Here is a 20,437-nt window from a genome sequence, read left to right as displayed (position 1 = left end):
ATCTTTGCCACAAATAGATAAATGTAGATCGGAATGATATCAATAGAAACACATTAACAACCAATGCTGTCCATGCAGCGTGCACATGCTGGTCGCAGCTATATTGCACTTTTGGTTACACACACATTAAACAATGTAGCTAACAGTTACACAAACAGAAATGAAATCATGCACTTCCATAATGGAAAGCCCTTTCTAGCTGAGAGGACTTGTCATTTGCAACTTAATGATTCCTGCGCTAAATTAAAGGATGGGATGGACAAAAAAAAATTACTGCTAATGCTAACTGTGAATAGCGTAAGCTACATGTAGAACATTACATGAGCTGTACTTGCAGGTGTAGTCTAAAATCCATACACAAGTCCACTGTTGGTCATATCAGAATTGACAATATGCCAAAATACATTGTTTTAGTGGAATAAAATTGTAAAAGAAATAAAACTCACCTCAAAATGTCCTTTGTGTGGTTTTCCTTCAGCCAACACCCAGTTTTAACCGTCAGAACTTGTCCGGGCATGTGGGTAGGTGAAATTTTGAACTTATGGTGAAACAAATTAAGTCCTCAAACCAATTTAATGAAGTTACTATAACTTAAATTTTGTTTTAAATCAGTTGACGCAGAAATTTGCGTTGAAATTATATTAAATATTAAGTTCACGTAACTACCAACATTATTAAGGCAGCACAACTCGTGAAATTATGTTTCAAGGTTCAAGGTTGTTTATTTGTCAAATATGCTCCATGTTAAACATACAGCACAGATGAAATTGCAATCCCCCACAACCCCCCGTGCAAACCTGCAGTGCATAAAAAGAGCACTAAGAAAAGTGGCTATAAAAAACAATACTATAAAACAGATAACTTAACTAAAGACATTTGGGACAACAAATAAGGAAGGACAGACAATCGACAGACAAGGGCACTTGTGAGTATTTCACCATGAGGTAGTATGTGGATAAATTAAAGTATTAACAATATAAACAGAGTACAGATTAAGTTAAAAAGTGAGGTAGTGCGTTGTAGAGTAGCAAATAGTGCAAATACCATAAACGATAAACGGCTGTGCAGAGTTTTTTAGAGTGCTGTGCAGAGTGTTTCCAATTTAAAATCTAAATCAAGAAATTAAAATTGTTATCTTGCGGCTATGCATTTAATTAAGTGGTGGTAACAGATCCCCAGAATTACTTTTTAGAGTGTGGTCTCTGGTGCAGGAGTGTGTGAGGAGACGGGCAGCAGAGATGTGAATGTGCTGAAGTTTGCTGTAGTCTAGTCTGGAGGTGATGAATGTGTGAGTGAGGGTCTCAGCAGCTGTAGATGAGAGGGAAGGGCGGAGGCAGGCGATGCTGCAGAGATGGATGAAGGTTGTTCTGGTGAACGGAGAGGGTGGAAGATGACAGCCAGGTTACAGGTGTGGGATGAAGGAGCTGAGTGGAAGCATCGATGGTGAGGGAGAAGCTGTTGGAGGATTTGAAGCCGATGACGATGATTTGTCTCAGTTGAGTTTGGAGCCAGGATTTTATTTGTGATGAGTCAGTGAGGATTGAGTGAGGGGGAGGAGGATGGGTTTAGTGGCGATGTGGAGCTGGAAGGAGAGGAGGAGCTCCTCAGTGATTTAGAGGTGCTGTGGTGGGGACTTCTTTATTACGAGTGTTGAGCGACAGAGGTGAGAAAATGATCTTCTCATATCAACAACAGTTTATTTATCTGCAGTCTTCCTCCTGCTCTTCCCGTTTCACCTGTTTAGAATTACGATTACAGACTAGCGCCGTCTGCTGGCACGGAGAGGTATTTCCTCTCAGGCGTGTGCAGAACGTATGTGGTGATTGGCTGTTGGCTGTAGAAAAGGGCCTTAAAGGGACAGTACACCTTTATTCTGACGTTTGATTTTAAATTCATTTTCTTTCATTTGTACATTTTCTGTTCTTTTTTTTTAGTTCTTTTGTTGAAAATGTCAGAAAAGATCAATTTAGTTAATTTGTTTTGTAATTTTTGTGTTTTGATAATCATTTAAATCTTTCATATTTTGTATTGAAGTTTTAAAAGACTGTCAGATTTCTTTAACCTTTTTTTAGTTTTCAATAAATTCCATAAAATCTTCTGAAATCATCTTTTTTTGATCGGGTCTGTTCAGAGTTTATTCTGGTACCTAATTATCCTACAGGACGGATATTTAGTCAGTAGCTCCTGGCTGCGGTACAAATGAAGGGGTTTTAACCTCCCTGTGGATGCCTCACCACTGACTTACACTTTTTAAATGAACATTTGATTCATAAGACAGCAACATTTCTGTCCATATATTTTAAAAACAAACATTTCACCAATCAATGACATCACGTGATTGTCATTGCGCCCACGTCCGCCTATTTACCTGGTGGAAATGTACCGCCTCCGTTTGATTCAGAACTCGACGCTGCGGCGTGCATATCCAACGCCCTGAATGGTGAGTGCGCTGAGAGTTGATATAAATGTATGAAAAATCCAACAAATAGAGCTCACAAGTGTTCACCCTTGGTCGCGCTGTGGAGCGGGAAGGGGAAGGAGGGAGATGATGTGTTTAATTGCGTGATAAGGAGCATTGGCAGAGGGGAAAGTTTGGTGTGTGTCAGTGTACGTGTCAGCGTGCGTGTTGGTGTGTGCGCCCACATTCCCCTTTAAAGTGTTCTTTAACGTGGAAGCTGCCTCTCACTACATGCTCCCGTCCAGCCTCCAACACCACAGTCCGAGCCGCTCTCACCGCATGCGACTTCGTCGTGCTTGGGGCCTGGAAATACGGCACTTCTTCACCAAACAGTTCGATGCGTTGATTTCCAAAGTCCAGGCGAGCCTGGGCTCGGGTCAGGAAGGGATGGCCTAGCAGAGCCTCATTGCCAGCAATGTCAGCAACCAGGAAGTGCACGCTCACCTGCCGGTTGTTTATATGGACAGGAATGTTGGCCTCCCCCAGTACCTGAACATCAGCAGGTCCAACACCAAGCAGAGTCTCCACAACTGATGGCTGAAGTGGGAGCCGGGCACTAGAGGGCGTTATAACGGTGAAGGGGTAAAAACTTCAACACCTGTGGCGTCCTGCTCATTATCACATCTGTCACTGTAGGCTACTGCCACTTGACCATATATGTCGTCTCTCAGTTAGTGAAGAGCCTCACCTGGTTTGCGGTTTGTCTCAGGTCGATGGCGACTGCAGCAGCATGCTCTGAAGAGGGGCCATAAACCATCTCCATCTCCTCCACTAGGCGGCTTTAATCCCACTGAGAGGATCGTGGGTTCCTGTGAGTGATAGCCTCCGCTGCACCCGTCAAACATAATCTCATCTGAACAGCATAGTCTTCTTGGACCAATTATTTGCTTTAGCGCAGCTTTCATATCTGTGCAGAAACTCTTTCCATGGAGTGGTGCCATCATACTGACCGGGGCCTAAGGTGGGGACTCTCTCTCGATGAACACCGTCATCCTCGACGAGACGAGGGCTGGTAGTATATAGGGCAGGTCTGATGTGCTGGTGACTCAGGGTGCTCACATTTAACTGGCAAATCTGAGTGTCACCTTTCTCTTTTAAATGTCCATTATTGTTTTCATCCGGGGAGTGACAGCAAGGGAGCGAGACGTCATGAGAAGAAGGCGCAGGGATGCAATTTCTGATCAGCGGCAGAGCGTTGGGAGAGAACAGCCCCAACTCCAGAGTCCGAGGCATCAACCTCAACAACAAACTGACCAGAGGGGTCAGGGTGAGATAAAACAGGAGCTGAAGAAAATAAATTCTTTAACTTGACGAAGATGATGTGTTTAATTACTTAACTTGACAAAAGCCCCTTCTGCTGCAGAAGACCAAATGAAGGGAACCTTCACCGAGGTTAGCTTGGTCAGTGGTGTAGCAACTCTACTATCATCGCGGATAAACCTTTGATAGAAATTGGCAAACCCCAGGAATCTTTGGAGTTGCTTTCTTGTTGTAGGAGTGGGCCATTCGGCCACTGCCTGAACCTTGGCAGGGTCGATCTTGATTTGCCCCTTCTCCACAATAAAACCAAGAAAACTGACTGAGGACACATGAAACTCGCATTTCTCAGCCTTTGCATTGGCTGAAACATTTACCTGTGAGCGTCATTTCATGTTCAGGTCTTGCATTGTTTCTTTTGAGTATGTTTAATAAAGTTACAACGTGAGATAACAATTGATACATACGAGATGCTAACCGCTAGCATTCCTATTCAAATTCTCATAGACGTTAGCATCAAGCTAGCTGACTTTTTTCTTCCGCATATTATGAGATGAATAACTTCTGTTTTGATGTCTGTTTAGTTTTGCAGTGCTTCCTTTATGAAAGACTGGACAAAGAAACTTTAGCTTTAGCACACACAGGGACAGAATAGACGGTGTGTGTAAATTAGTTGACAACAGCTCCTGGGTCAGTAGGGAGAAGCACTGCCAAAAACCGCGGCTTTGGCGATCACGTGATCGCGTTTTCTGAAATCGCGACTTCGATCAGAAAACGATAAATCGTTCAGCCTTACAAAGCAGCGACACGTGCAAAAGTCTCCACAATCTTTACACCTGTCCAATCACCTGCAAAACACACAGCAAGCAAAAGTGCAATTTGTGGATCTGACCACGCACTTCATTTCTCTTTGTGTGGGCTCTCAGAGTCTGTCGGGTCACAACAGGTCACATGATCCGTCGAACAAAAACAACACGTCAAATACATTTCAATCTGTGTGTGTGTGTGTGTGTGTGTGTGTGTGCGTCAATAAAGTTTCCTTTGTAAGCTCCAAAAGATGAACAAGTCCTTTTATTTCAGCCATCAGCGTCGGGTTATGTGTAATGTTAATGCTGGGGGCGGCCATGTTGAATTAACCAGCACTGATTTAAATGTTATGTTATGTTGTCATGGTGATAGAATGTCTAGGAAAAATAAAGAGATCAAAGCTTCTTCTGGAACTTGTGACATGAAAGCCATTTAGACTCTTATAAATACCAGACGAACAGTTCACACACTCAGAGACCAACAGTTCACACACTCAGTCAGAGACCAACAGTTCACACACTCAGTCAGAGACCCTGTTTCACCTACAGACAGTCATGCAGTTCAACAGATCCCAGCGCAGGGAAGCTCAAACTTCCCGTCAAAGGAGGGAAGAAGAGAACTGGGAAGACCAGTGTGATCCCCATCCCCCATCAATTCTGGGAAAGCCAATGGACTCGCAGATGGTGGCAGACCTGAGGATCGAACTTGTTCGTACAGAAGCCCATCTGAGAAAGGAGAAGTCACTACGGCTGGAGTGTGAAAAACAGAACAGGATGCTGAGAGACAAAATGAAGCACCTGAAGCTGGAGGAGAAAGACTCAAGTGGCCCAAAGCTGCAAGAATCCTTCGGCAGCGGCATCAAGACCTCCACGCAAACTCTGACCTTAAACAAGCAGCTGGAGGAAATGACCAGCAGGTGTCAGGAGCTGTCCTCCAAACTGGCAGCACAAGAGGCAACCAACGAGAACCTGCAGAAGGAGATGAGGGACCTCTACGTACAACAGGACACCCAGTGGTGGAGGGCTGAGACCCTCCAGATAGAACTGGAGGAGATCAGGCTCCAACATGAGGAGAGTCTTGAGCGGTCCTCCAAACAAACAGACTGGCAGACGATCGCAGACCTGAAGATCGAACTGAATCGGATGGAAATCCATCTGAAAAGGGAGAAGGATCTGAACAGAGCCGGGTCAGGAAGAAACCTCCAGATCGTCAAGGAGTTGGAGGAAGAGTTGAAGGTAGAGAAAGGTAACAGGCTGGAGTGTGAAAAAGAGAACAAGACTCAGAAAGAGGAAATCGAGCAGCTGAAGCTGGAAATAGACTGGCGTGATTACTTCGCTAAACCCAAGAAGGAGTCAAGTCGGACGCTGCAGAGAAAGGCGGAGGAAAGGGAGGCCCAGTGGTTGAAGATTGAGAGCTTCCAGAAAGAACTGGAGGAGATCAAGCTTCAAGCTGAGAGTCTTGAGCTGTCTTCCAAACCGGCAGCAGAGGAGGACTCCCTGGTGCAGGAGACGGAGGGGATGAAGGAAGAGGTCCTGAGTGAGGAGGTGTTAAAGAGCAGCTGCCTTGACCTGTCCTCTGGACTCAGAGAACAAGAGGAGACAAGTCAGGCGCTGCAGAAGAAGGTGGAAGACCTCCCAAAACAAGAGGAGGCCCAACTGTTGAGGGCTGAGAGCCTCCAGAAGGAAGTGGAGGAGCTCAGGCTTCAACCTGAGGAGAGTCTGGAGCTGTCCGCTAAACCTGCAGCAGAGAAGAAGAAACTGTGCGAGCAGGAGAAGATCTCTACTTGGAGGAAGATCAAGAAGGCCTTCACTCCAAGAGGTCGCCGCCAATACAAGCATCAGAAACAACCAGATGCTGCTCCGTATGTGACCATCTCAGCCTCTCCATCATCTCCCCAACCTCCAGCTGCCCCGACACACCGGCTGTAACAGGCCAAGCAGGCACAGGGGGGACATGTAGAGTCCTGACAGTCTGAAGCCGGCTGCTTTCTGCCCGTCAGGACTTGACCTGTTCACTCTGGGTCTGCGTGGGGTTTTTTCTCCGGGACGCTCCGGTTCATTCCCACATATAAATTCAGACTTGATTAAAGATTTGGCACAAATTTGAATAAAAGTTCAATGAATCATTTAAAACAGTTGTGAAATAAACATTCTGTCTATTTAACAGAGAAATGTCTCTTAATGCATTTTGAATAAAACAAAGTACACAATGTGATCCACAAGGTTTTTACATCTACGAGTACTTTGTTCAGAAAACATCTTTGGAAGCTGAACTTTGTTCAAATACTTCAATAAACAGAGTGTGTGGACGGAGACATGAGCTAATCACACCTATTCAGTCCCATCGCAATATTTCACCCAAATTCAACCAATCCCTGCCATGTCTGGGCGACCTCGCAATTTTGTCCAATCAACGCAACTTTTCTGCAAATTTGAACAATCAAAATAATTTTCCCTGCAACTTTAACCAATCAGAGCAGTCCTCCGCGAAAACGGCGAGCTATACGTCACCAAAGTTTAGTGACCACGGACCAAACTCACTTCCTGTTTATCTGCACTCAGGAGAGTGAACATGAAGCGCTGCAGGTCCGTCCTGTCTCCATGACAACAGTTTGTTGACAACGTGCCGCTGTGTAGCTGACGCTGCTCCGTGACTTTTTACTGCACGTTTAACCCAGCAGACACGGAGCGTGTGTGTGTGTGTGTGTGTGTGTGTGTGTGTGTGTCTGGTGTACTGCAACGTTGATGAGCTGAAACAGACGTATAAAATCACTGTCTGCTTCTATGTTAATAAACACACACACACACGTGACCACACTCACGCACAGAACATCTCTCTCCCCACCACACACGCACACACACACACACACACACACACCTTCTCCTGTTAATCACTTCATTTGGTGCTATTTGAGGTGTTAAGTGTCGCATGTTGCTAGTGATGTCACGCAGGTTCACTTTGGTGTTTGAACAGGTGTGGAGGTGACCTGCTGTATATACATCCCTCTAAAGACCACACAACCACCTCACTGACCAACATGTGTGTGTGTGTATGCGTGCGTGTGCGACACACCATGTCAACTTGTTAGCATGGTGAGTTTCAGGTGTGTGTGTGCTGCGTTCAGGCGTCCCGTCTCACTGCTGGGAAATGAAACGATTCGTGGAAGTGAACAGAGATAAATGGACACATCACACCATGGGTGTGTGTGTGTGTGTGTGTGTGTGTGTGTGTGTGTGTGTGAGTGTGACTGAAATGTCTATATGAATAGATGTTGCCTGTATTCACATTGAACAGCTGTTTTCCACACGTTTATCAGTTGTTCTCCTGAGAGAGTCAACCTGAAACTGTTCCATCGAGTCCAGCAGGACGGCCTTTATAAAACACAATACTTTCAGTTTTGATGCTTCCATTTCCTTCATGTTTCCCAAGAGGCATTTATGAATGTCAATAATGGCAGCCGCCATATTGGTAATGCAGACTCGACTTAAATGGGGATGAGTTCATGTAGTTCACCAATCAGTCCCTCCAGGATTTCACAGACTTTTTGGGGGATTGTTGCTGCCTAAAATGGCTGATTTCGCAACAATGCATGTTGTAATGTAGTGCAGAAACTCTTTCCATGGAGTGGTGCCATTGTTACACCCTGTAAGGGGAGAAATAAAGAGAGAGAAACAAAACGTGCAGTTGCTGCCTCTCATTCGTTTTAATGAATGAGGCTCAGACAACATAAAACAATAACAAACAGTAAATCCAAAGCAATCACTCACAGACCAGTGAAAATAGTTTGTAACATGCGGTCTTAATAATGTCAACAACACAATCTTATATCCATTACATAAATACCAACATATGAATATAAACAAACATGAAGGAGAACGTCCGCTCTGTCATTGACTGAACTCTGGAGACTGTAAAGATACCAGAGGAAGGGAAGGTGTGTGTTTTTACCAAGATCCCTCTGTGACATCACAAGGAGAGCAACTTTACACATCACATTACAATACAGTCAGATACACATCTTTCAAAACCTCAATAAATCTGACATGTTCACTAATGTTTCTCTAAATGTGATTAAAAAAGGACATTTAGACATCAAGCGTTCACATTGTGAACACAGATGTTAGTTGTAGTGTGTGCAACTTTAAAATCTGCGTCCCATAAGAGAAGATGCATTTTGAACAACTGTCACAGTTTATTCTCATTTCTGTTCAAATACTGCGGTCAAGCCAGCCGACACTTCGTGAACGACAGTCAAGCCAGCCGACACAGTTTTCTGCTGAACGTGATAATAGAGCCAATAGTTTTTTTAATGGACTTTCTAACAAGGCCCTGTTTCCACACACACACATTTCACAATAGGGTAATGGGAGACATACGCCGCCTCATTGCCACCCAGAAATATGATTTTTTTTTTCGCTGTATTGTTTCAAAATAAAAGCTCAAGAAAGATTAAAACATGATACGAATTATGATTTTGTATTCAATTTAAAAGGAAAGGCCCTGTTATCACAGACTATTTCCACTTCAGGGTTATAGTACACGACCCCATGGTGCGACCCAATAAGTATCAAGACATTCTGATGTATAGTTTCAAAATAAAAGCCTGTCAAAGTGCCAAATATGAGACATATTATATATGATTTTGGATTCAATTGACAAGAGAACGCCCTGTTATCACAGACCAATTCCACTTCAGGGTTATAGTACATGACCCCATGGTGCGACCCAATAAGTATCACCATGGGGACATGTACAATAACCCTGAAGTGGAGTTTGTCTGTGATAACAGGGTGTTTGTGACAAGCTTTTATTTTGAAACTATACATCAGAATGTCTTGATACTTATTGGGTCGCACCATGGGGTCGTGTACTATAACCCTGAAATGGAATTAGTCTGTGATAACAGGGCGTTTCCTTTTAAATTGAATCCAAAATCATCATTCGTATCATGCTTTAATCTTTTTTTGAGCTTTTATTTTGAAACATTACAGCGGGAAAAAAATCATATTTCTGGGTGGCAATGAGGCGGCGTACGTCTCCCATTACCCTATTGTGAAATGTGTGTGTGGAAACAGGGCCTTGTTAGAAAGTCCATTAAAAAAACTATTGGTTTAACTAAGATGTGATTACCGTAAAGCCTCTAATATCACGTTCAGCAAAAAACTGTGTCGGCTGGCTTGATCGCAGTGTTAAAATCATCAGCTCGCGCTCGCGCTGCGAGGCTTCGGACGCCGCCCAATTTATCGATAAAGTGACGTCATCGCACATCTGACAGAGTTAAAAAGGAAACTGACGTGAAAAAATGCCAAAGTCAGAGCGAGGAGGAGGAACAGACAGTTTGACCTGTGTTTTACTCTCCTTTCCAGTAAAAGTGTAAAAATAGTCTTTAACTCAGATGTTCTAAGAGACACGTGTAATAAAATACTGAAGAGTAAAGATGTGAATATGTGAGCCTGCAGATTCAGTGAGCATGTTAAAGAGCGGCTGTGTGATCGCTGCAGAGAAACAAAGATGAGGGGAGCGTCTTTGAGCTGCGTTCACGAGCACTCGTTAATCGGAGCTTCACTTTTAATTGCTAACGGGTGATTCCGGGTGGTAAGGCATCATTCAGGGGTGACACATTTGCCCTAACCCTAACCACCACCCATCTAGATCCGCCCCTGAAAGACTCACATTACACAACTTGTTTAAAAAAAAAAAAAGAACTCGAATTGAAAATAGGATTTGTTTAAATTGTCTCTTTTCATTTAAGGTTGTTTCTGTGCAGGACGGTGGAGATGTTATTTACATGGTGGTGGATATTATCACAGAATAAACCAACGTGCTTGTAAGAACGAGTTGAAGCAGGTGTTCATGAGTATTTTACAACTCAGAAACGTTTTTTCCGATGTAACAGACAACACTTGAATGCACCAAAGCCAGTGACGTCGAAAACGAAACTAAGTTCAGTAGATGTTCATACCATAGACTGTAAAAATAATGGACGGGACAAGGTCCCCTGTAAAGTGAAGCTTTTTTTTTTAGATCGCCCCCTACTGACTGGCTGCAGTATAGGTCATAAACCCCGCCTCCTCAATGATAACAGACGGGACTTGGGTCAAACTGTTAAGTTAAAATACTCGTCACATAATTTTTTTCCAGACCTAAACTCTGCTGTGATCATTAGATATTATCACCCTACATGGTGTTCAAGTGCTCATTTTTCTGTGAAGTTTGTTTTAAATAAGTTATTTGAGGTTAAAAAACGGGATTTTACGTCATATTTGGCGATGATTGACAGCCGCGGATCTTGCGTAGCGCTCTTGGTAAATAAACAGTTACGTCGTGAAGTGAAGCCGAGACGCCATGGAGCTTTACTGTTCAGTTATTTCGTCTTTTTTGAGCTGGTGAAAGCTGTTTTTTTCTGCAGTAAACTAATGTCACGGACCTGTGGACTCTAAGGGAGCTTTGCAGTTTTTTCGGTAAGTAATAAAGTTTGATTTATCTGTCATTGCTTAAAGCGCTATCGAGCGAGCTAACATATTAGCAGTCTAAGCTAGGTTAGTTATCAGGCATGATTTATCTTTTTATTTTACTTTTTAATATGAGCAAACCTAATAACTGACATGATATGTTTCTTGATATTGTTATATCGTTTTTGTGAGTGAAATTGTATTTAAAACCAAAACATCGTAATTAAAATCAGCTCATAGATGCCGTTCATTGACTGTACAGTTATGTTTCAGTAAATAAGAAATAGGTCTGGTAAGGTTTTTAAAAAAGTAAGTGTACATGTTTACAGTCTGTGTAAAGAGTGTGTTATACAGAGATTAACATGTCACCATGCAGCCTGATATTTATAATACTGTATAATGAGGTAGAATATTTCTCTAGATATCAGGATCAAACTAAAGTAAGCTCTGATTTAACTTCTGTCTGATTTAAGAGACTGACAGAAACATGAGCACAAACAATCAGCGGTGGTGTAATATAATATTAACCGAGCATCATGCTGCTTAAACTTGTCAAATATTCAGCATGAGCTGACACACACATTACCAATCCAATAATCACAAGTTGATAATGTTGTACATTTAATGACGCTTATTAATAAATTGTGTTATAACTTCACAAAACCTGACAGACTACAAAAACAGGCTGCTTGTGATGGTGGTTAGGAGGAGACAGACAGGCTCAATAACAGAAGGCATAAAGATCACGTTTCTCCCAAAATGATATATTAATGTTTTTTATTTTGCATCTATAATCATTAATGAAGATTTTATGTCTTTTAATAGGTATTTCCCTGTTTTCACCAACATATTATACATTAAACTGAGGATTTCCTTTCTCTCTCTCTCTCTCTCTCTCTCTCTCTCTTCCAGCTCGTCCTCGGAGGATTGCAGGACCTGACCACTGCTTCTCTTACCAGGGCGTTTGGTCTGATCTTACACTGGACGGCGGTCTGATGTGAAACAGTGGGCCGAGTGTCGCGCCTGAGCCACAGAGGACGCAGCTCGCACGTCCTGAGCAATGTTTGACAATTCATTCAAAAGATGAAGGGAAGAAAAGAGAGGCTGTTTAATGCCGAGGTTTTTCTTATAAGCCATATTAGCTTTTTGATATATTTAGATTAATCTGCTTTAACTTCAAAATACTGTGCACTCATTTGCCTCTTTCAAACCTGTATAACCCACAAAAACCTTAAATACTACCTCCATCTAACTGAACAATCAAGTGAAAGAAAGTAGCTTAAAATACCACACTATGTTTTTAAGCACAATCTGTATTTGTTAAAGTTACAAGACTAGTGTTACATTTCATGTGATTGAATAAAATATAATAATGTAATTGCCTTCTCAGTCGTGTCTGTATCATACCACTCTACTGTCTTTATGTGCATGCTGTCTTTAACACTAACCTGCATTAAATGTTCAGCACTCGAGTGTTGATGTACTTTTAAAGCTATTTGTTTCCCAGCTGTGACTTCTGTCATTACAAGAACACGAGACATTCTATGTTTATACAGCTTAAAACAGGAGAGAAAAGGTTTAAATCAATAAACACTTTATTTGATTTATAACACATAGTGGGAATGATGGTTCAGTTATAAAAGTGAGGAGGTTACTGGTTTGAATCCCTGTCTGACAGGAGTCTCTCTGTGAGGAGTTTGCATGCTCTCTTCCTTCCACAGTCCAAAGGTGTTCACCGAGAGGAGAACAAAGTAAGGGAGACCATCAGGTGAGCTGGCAGGGGTGTCTGTATCAGCCATCTTTCTTCTTCCTTGTGTCTAAAATGAGGATAATAAAAAACAATGAGATAAACATCTTAGACAAGGAAAAGAACCAGAGAAAAGGTCCATACAAACAGAAACCTTAATGAAACAGATTCATTTACCAACTCCACAGTTATGCACAGAAACACATATACTCTGTAAATGTACATAGAACTGAAGTAACTACTGACAGCAGATATGACTTTAGTACTATGTGCACCACTACTTTCTATCATATAACATATTTTCACCAGCATATGTTAGATCGGTACACAGCTTATGTTGCTAACTTAGCTAAAAATAGTTTTAGTTCGTTTTTTGCCAAAAATAAAAGGTTTAATAACCCACACAGTTAAAGAAGATAGATAGATAGATGGATCCTGAGGGAAATTCAAGGCATCCAGTAGCAATAAACAAGACATACAGGACACGGAAAAACGTTTAAATTCAATAATTAATATAAAAAGTGTGATTTTCTTAATTCCTGAATGAACTACGTTTAGATATTTGACATGAAATATATGGTGGTTTTGTACTCACGTTTATGGTCGGTAGATGAATTTCCCTCCGTAAAGATTCTTAAGTTCTTGGCGTAGCTGGGCTGCGTAAGCTATCAGAGCGGTACGCAAAGTGGGCGGGGCGTGTTGCCAGGGCTCCTCCCGCCGGACCCTACTGCGCAGACTCTGGTTGCAAAATTCCAAGATGACAGCGCCCATGAGGGCCGTAAAAAAGCTTTTTTTTTTTTTTTTTTTTTTCATTCAAAAACTTTATTGAACGTTTCTTTCAGTACAAACGTAGAAAACAAGTACATCAAAATTGCAACGTCAATATCCAGCACTTCATTTCAAAATAGAGAAAATAAATGACAATCTTAAGAAATAATAAATGAGGTCTGAACTGAGAAGAAAAAGGAAATTAAGGAGAAATAAATAGTAAATGAAATATACAAGGGTATGTAATGTTAGTTGTCTAATACTTTGGGAAAGTTTTTCAAAACATCGTATATCATTTTTGCTTTTTTTCCATTAATTAGTTTTAAGGACTTGAGATAAAGTTTGAAATCATTCAGAAAAGAGACAAAATTGGGGGATGACTTTAAAAATCTATTCTTGTGAATAAAGAATTTTGCCAGACACAGAATCAAATTAAGACAAAGTTCCTCATTTGTATTGTTTGAGATTCCAAATGTAATATCATCTCTGGAGATGGAAGGTAGACGTGACGATATTCCCTTTGCGATCCATTTATGGATCTCAACCCAGAATGTATGAGTCACATCACATGAGAAAAAGATATGGTCCGTGGTTTCTATGTCACTTTTGCAGAATGAACAGATGTTATCTTCAATATTGAAGCGTAACCTGAGTAATTCTTTGGATGGGTAGATGTCATTCATGATTTTGAAATGTATTTCTTTAGTTTTAGGGGGTAAAGGTAGTTTGAGATACAAGGATCTTAGTTTGCCAACAGAACCTTCATCAAATTTATTCAAGATGTTATTTTTGTTTTGCTTTCCTGGGAATGATTTGTCCGTGAATGATTTTCTTATGAAAGAATTATTACACTTTTTATCCCATATTAAGACACCTTGAATTGAAAGTGGAGCCAATCGCGGTTGAATAGTCTGATGTGTCATTATATTTTTCGTCAGGAAGACAAATTCTTGAGGAAGTGCTTTTTGTAGCTTATCAAAATCCGCTTTCATTGGGTTGAAGTTATGTTTTGTGCAGAATTGATCATAGTTTAATAAGTGACCATTGTCATCCATCAAGTCAACCAGGGACCAAATACCTTTTCTAAACCAATCTTCAAAAAACAAAGATTTCTTTCTGTATAGTACATATCTATTATTCCAGAGTACAGTGGAGTGGGGTGAGAAGTTATGGACATATAACAATTTCCAATACAATAATATTTGTTTATGGAACTCTGATAAAGAAATAGGAAGTTTGTTGATGTCAAAATCTGTGACAAGAAGAAATTTTAACCCTCCAATTTTACTAAATAAATGATTTGGAATACAGAACCAGAAGGAGTTGCTATGTTGGATCCAGGCTTTTATCCAGTTTATTTTTAAAGTTCCATTAAGACAGTCAAAATCAATAACTTTCAGGCCTCCATCCCTAAAGTCTTTAACCATATTACTTTTCTTCATATAGTGTGCTTTGTTCCTCCAAATGAAATTCATATTGATCTGGTTTATTGATTTAATTAATTTGTTTGGGATAGCAATAGAGTAAGTTGGGTAAATACATCTGGACAAGCTTTCCATTTTCGTTAAATAAATTCAACCAAGAATTGATAAATCTCTTTGGAGCCATAAACTCAACTTTGCTTTACATTCTTTTAGTTTGTTTTCTACATTCAATGATTGACTTATTTTTTGGTCTTTTGTAAGGTGAATTCCCAAATATTTGATTTCTGACTTGATTGGAATGTTACAAATATCCTGAAGTATTGTTTCATGTATTGCAAATATTTCGCATTTTCGCAGGTTTAAAGTTAACCCAGAAGCATTGGAGAATTGTTTTACTTTTTCAATAGCTAGTGGAATTTGATGTCTATTTTTTAGAAAAATTGTAGTATCATCCGCTAATTGGCTGATAATAATATCTGTACCCAATACATTTAACTTTTTAATGTCACTACAATTTTTGATGTGAATTGCTAACATTTCAGTAGCTAATATAAATAAATATGGTGAAATTGGGCAACCTTGAGGGATACCTACCTTAACCTTAAAGCTAGGAGTAGTGCCTTTAGATAATATGACACAGCTGCTGATATCCTGATATAAACCTTTAATAAGATTTCTAAATTTAGATTCAAAGCCAAAATGTTCAAGTACCGACAAGATAAAAGAGTGTTCTACTGAATCAAAGGCCTTGTAAAAGTCTAGGAACAAAATAAATCCGTCATCTTCAATTAAGTTTCGATATTCAATAATGTCTAATACCAGCCTTATATTGTTGTGGATTGATCTGCCTTTTAAAAAACCTGATTGTGTTTCTGAAACAAGATCTGAGATCCCTGTTTGAAGACGAGTATTGAAGATGTAGGTTAGTAGTTTGTAGTCTGAGTTTCTGAGAGTAATAGGTCTCCTGTTTTCTATAAGTCTGGGGTCTTTGTTGGGCTTTGGGATTGAGACGATTATCCCTCGTCTCATTGTGGGTGGAAGTAAACATGTTTCAAAGAGAAAACCTGATGCAGCAACATTTTAATATCTTCCCAGAAGTATCTGTAAAAGTTTCCTGTAAGACCGTCTGAACCAGGAGCTTTGTTCAGAGAGAGGCGACCAATGACTGCATCAAGCTCTTCAACTGTGATTGGGTTTTCACATGTTTGTTTACAGTTATCATCTACCTTTGGAATATATTTAGAAATACCTTTAAAAAATTCCTCACAGGCTTCTTTTGAGAATTTGGAGCTGTATAGATGGCTATAAAATTTAAAGATTTCGGATGAGATTATTTTTTCGTCATTGACCTCGATGTCATTGATCATTAAGGATTTTATATTATTTCTTTCTTGCCTTCTTTTTTCAAGACCACAAAAATATGCAGAATTTTTCTCTCCCTCTTCTATCCATTTAGCCCGTGATCTGATAAAAGCCCCCTGTGCTCTTCGAGTATAAATTTCATCTAATTTGGATTGCAGATTCAGTATTGTTTGTTTGTCATAATCAGTAGGGTTAGGCTTATTGCAGTTGACATTTAGGTCTCTGATAATGTTCAATTCTTTTTCTTCAAATTCTTTTTTAAGTTTTTTACTGAAAGATATAGTAAATTGACGTATTTTGTATTTAAGGAACTCCCATTTCTTCACAGACGTTGTCAGTTCATCCAAATTCATAATCTCAATAATTAGTGACTTAATTTTTTGGCAGTAATCTCTGTTTTTTAGTAGACTGGAGTTAAATTTCCAATATTTGTTCGAATGATTTCTTCCGTTACCAGGCTTGAAATGAAGAGAAATAATACTGTGATCAGTCAGCGGAGCAGCTGAGATATCTGAGCTGATGTCATAACATACTAAGTGGCTTGAAACCAGCCAATGGTCAATCCTAGATTTATGTTGGTGATTTGGGCTAAACCATGTGTATTTAATCGTTCCTGGGTTAAAGTGTCTCCATGCATCAATTAGATTTTGTTCATTACAAAAGTCAGTAAATATGGTATTAGGGTGGCTCGTTGAGAATCGAGGAGGAAATTTATCATAGAATTCATCCTGGACTAAGTTAAGATCCCCTCCTAATATTATATTATCTGTTGAGTGGGATAATTTGAGATCATCTAATTGTAAAGAAATGTGTTCAATCAACCTTTTATTTTCTCTGCAGTTGTTGTAACCATATATATTAAAGATGATAAATTTCACCTCATCAAGGGTTAGGATGAGAGCGAGCCAGTGACCATACTCGTCTGCGATGTGGGATATAACTTGTCCTTGGAAATTCTTCAGGAGGATGGCGACACCTGCTGACCTGGAAGAGCCATGACTGAAAAAAACTTTGTCTCCCCACTGTTTAGACCAAAAAACATTATCTTCCTCTTTGGAATGAGTTTCTTGTAGAAATATAATACTAGCATTCTTCCCTTTGCAGAACAAAAAAAAGCTTTTCCTTTTAGTTATGTCTCTTAGACCCCTTGCATTTACAGAAATGAGAGAAATGTCATTTTTAAGTTGAAGCATAAAATAAAACGATAACAAACAAGAACACTAACAGATAACCTGAGTTGTTATGAACACAATCTAGTATCTAACAGATACTGAGGATTTATAGCAGCAGGACCCTGAACATATAACTTTCTTATTCAAGATAACTCACTTGTTAGGATATACCAAGGTTCATGGAAAGACTCTCTGACCATTTATGAAGGCAAATGGGCCCCTGAACACAGCCTTAAGCCCATCTTTTCTTGCTTTTTCAACTTTTGGCCACACAGCTTGTCTTGCCTCCCTGTCTTCTTTGATGAGATCTTCAACGAAGCGAATGTGGAGATCTTTACAGATGGGGTGGTTTTTAGTGGCTCGCCAGAGTTCATCCCTGAAGAACCTTCCATTGAACTGCATGATGACTTGCCGGGGTCTTTCAGTATTTCTCGGGCCAAGACGGTGGACAGAATCGAGGATAAGATCCATTTTGTCCTTCCAGTGCGGAGCAATTCTTCCGACGATATCAGCAACAACCTGACGAGTGTTTTCTTCTTTCTCTTCCCTGAGGCCGTTCACTCTTAAGTTCCATCTCCTCTTGTACCGTTCCAGGTCTGCAGCTCTTCTCTCCACCTCTGTTTCTCTTCTTTCCAGCTCTAAGCATTTCTCTTGTAGTCGTTTTACCTCACCTTCTACTTTCTTGTTTTTTTCTTTGCATTCTTTGATTTCAGCCGAATTAAATTCAACAGCTTTTGCGATGTTGGATATAGTGAGAGTATTTTGCTTCAGCTCCGTTTTGAAATCTTCCATCATGCTTTGAAGAGTGCCAATTGCAGCCAGGATTGCCGCAGTGTTTCCAGCACCTGTGTCCTCAACTCCTTTTTGTTTTTTTTGAGGCACTGGTGGTTTAGAGGGCGATGATAAGATGTTCTTGGTACCTTTGGCGTCCGTCTCCATCATTTCTGATCCGCAGTAGTCATGGGTTAGCAACGCTTCAATATTAGCTTTAGCGGTAGCTTTTGTCATGTCGGAACTTCTAGATAATAAGCTCGTTTACTTGGTAACTGGGTTTATTTACTCGTTCGTAATGCCTTTTAGTAACTTCGTGTAAAGTTGAGAGATATTTTCTGTGAGTTTTCGAATCGAACTTTTTTGATTCAGGGTCCTGCCGCTTAGAGCTATTCACGGCACGTCCATCTTCTCCGCCATCTTACCGGCTGAGGGCCGTAAAAAAGCTTCACGAACGTAGAACGGAAACAGCTACAGTCCACACCCACTGGTCCCAACAGCCAGAAGTTGTGTCCGGGGATCAGAATACACTTCACATTTAGGTGAAGCTCACTTCACCATGTCAGAGAATCCAGCGCATGAAGGCACTGTGAGAACACGTTCATGTTAGGAGGGACTCTGAGTTCTTGTTCAGACTTGAGCAGGTCTTCATGTGCGTTTAAAAGACTCAGAAACTCCGATGTCTCCGACATGACTTGAACAGCAGTGACGTCGATAAGGAAAGTTCGGTGTTGTTGCCAGGTCCGCTTGATGTAAGCGACTTTGGACTTGTTTTTCTGTAAATTCACTTGCAGATATTTTCATTTGCGGGTTTCGTTTCTTTTGGGTCTATTTTTTTTAAGTGTAGTTGTTCAGTTGTTTTTGCTTTGCTCCCTCTATGAACTCGACTGACTCTTTCCCAGCTCTCCGCAATAAAACCAAACATGAACGATGTAATGGCAATTTTCCAATTTGTTCGTCCTTTTATTTGATTGCCATTAACAGGCAGGCAGGGATGAAGTTCTGACGCAGAGGTGAATCATGACAGTCCAGTTGTAATTATTGTTGACGCTTTATTGTAGTGAATTGATGATGAAATTAGAACAAAACATACCATTTTCCATTGGTTTTTCCTCGTGCTGGTGATAACATGAGTGCTGGTCTGGTGAGAACTGTTTGTGCTCCCCCTACCTGTTCCCTCCCCTTCCTGTCACCTATGCTCCTATATAAACACCCCCGTGCCTTCAGTGTCCCTAGTGGAAAATAATATACAAGAAATATCTAAACTAAATAACATGCCAATAACAATAAACACAAAATGGCTCCTACACACCGGCCCCTAATTGTTTCAAATAAATAAATAAACAATTAGAATAACAAAAAGTTAAAGGAGCTATAAACAGTACATTTTTTTTTCTTTTTTTTTTTTAACATCTTTTCAAACAAACATGTACTATGTGTTGGCATGTAATCTTCTGCAGTGATTCTTCACCGTCCATTTCTTCCTTTTAGTGTTTTCATCTTTTAGGGCCAGAGGTTCTAGAACATAGCACCTGTTGGGATCTGGTCTTTACCACCAGTCCTTGCTGTTACAGCTTCTTGGAGCAGACAAATCTTTGTTATTGGTCTTTCCAATATGCTGCTCTTTGTCTGTATTTTAACTGTGCGCACCAAACCTTGTGCATCTGCTTTAGTCTCCAGGATTCTGCCCAGTAACCAGGAACCTCGTGGTGCAGTGGAATCAACCACCACAACTATGTCACCTGGAGAGAAGCTTCTTCTTTCTTTAGACCATCGTTGTATGTCTTGAATTTTGGTTTTTGACTGAAAGAAATTACCGTAAATTCCGGACTATAAGCCGCTACTTTTTTCTCACACTTCGAGCACTGCGGCTTCTACTCCGGTGCGGCTAATGCATGGATTTTTTATGGGGGACAATGAGCTTCTGCCGCAAAAACATTTGACTTCGTCACGTCGGATCTTAATATCAGTCATTTTGCGCTTCATGCACGCACCCTCATGATGGAAAACACACGGAGAAATGCATATGATGCAGCTTTCAAGTTAAAGGCGATCGACCTGGCTGTCAAAGAAGCTAACAGAGCTGCTGCACGTTAAGATGACACTGACAGCGACAACAGAGACTGAGGAAGTGAGTAATGAAGTCATTCTGAGGCAGTGAATGGATGGACTTTTTCTTGTGAAATATATTACGGTCATCTTTTTCTTCAGCCGTGTTA

The 20,437-nt window shown here is 40.6% G+C and overlaps 1 protein-coding gene and 1 long non-coding RNA gene across 5 annotated transcripts in view; one reads left to right on the top strand and one right to left on the bottom strand.

The window, feature by feature from the left end:
- Positions 1–20,437, bottom strand: part of LOC306822718 (V-set domain containing T-cell activation inhibitor 1-like) — a 217,145-nt gene that overhangs the window by 20,452 nt on the left and 176,256 nt on the right. The gene's annotated exons all lie outside the window — the stretch shown is intronic.
- LOC306822741 lies at positions 10,481–12,352 on the top strand. The gene is made up of 2 exons (XR_013778934.1): positions 10,481–10,983; positions 11,887–12,352. It is a non-coding gene; the product is annotated as an uncharacterized lncRNA (long non-coding RNA).

This window comes from Symphodus melops (assembly GCF_947650265.1).
Source record: "Symphodus melops genome assembly, chromosome: 4".
NCBI classification, from domain to species: domain Eukaryota; kingdom Metazoa; phylum Chordata; class Actinopteri; order Labriformes; family Labridae; genus Symphodus; species Symphodus melops.
Note: the sequence above shows the minus strand (reverse complement) of the source record. Positions and strands in the feature narration are given on the sequence as shown.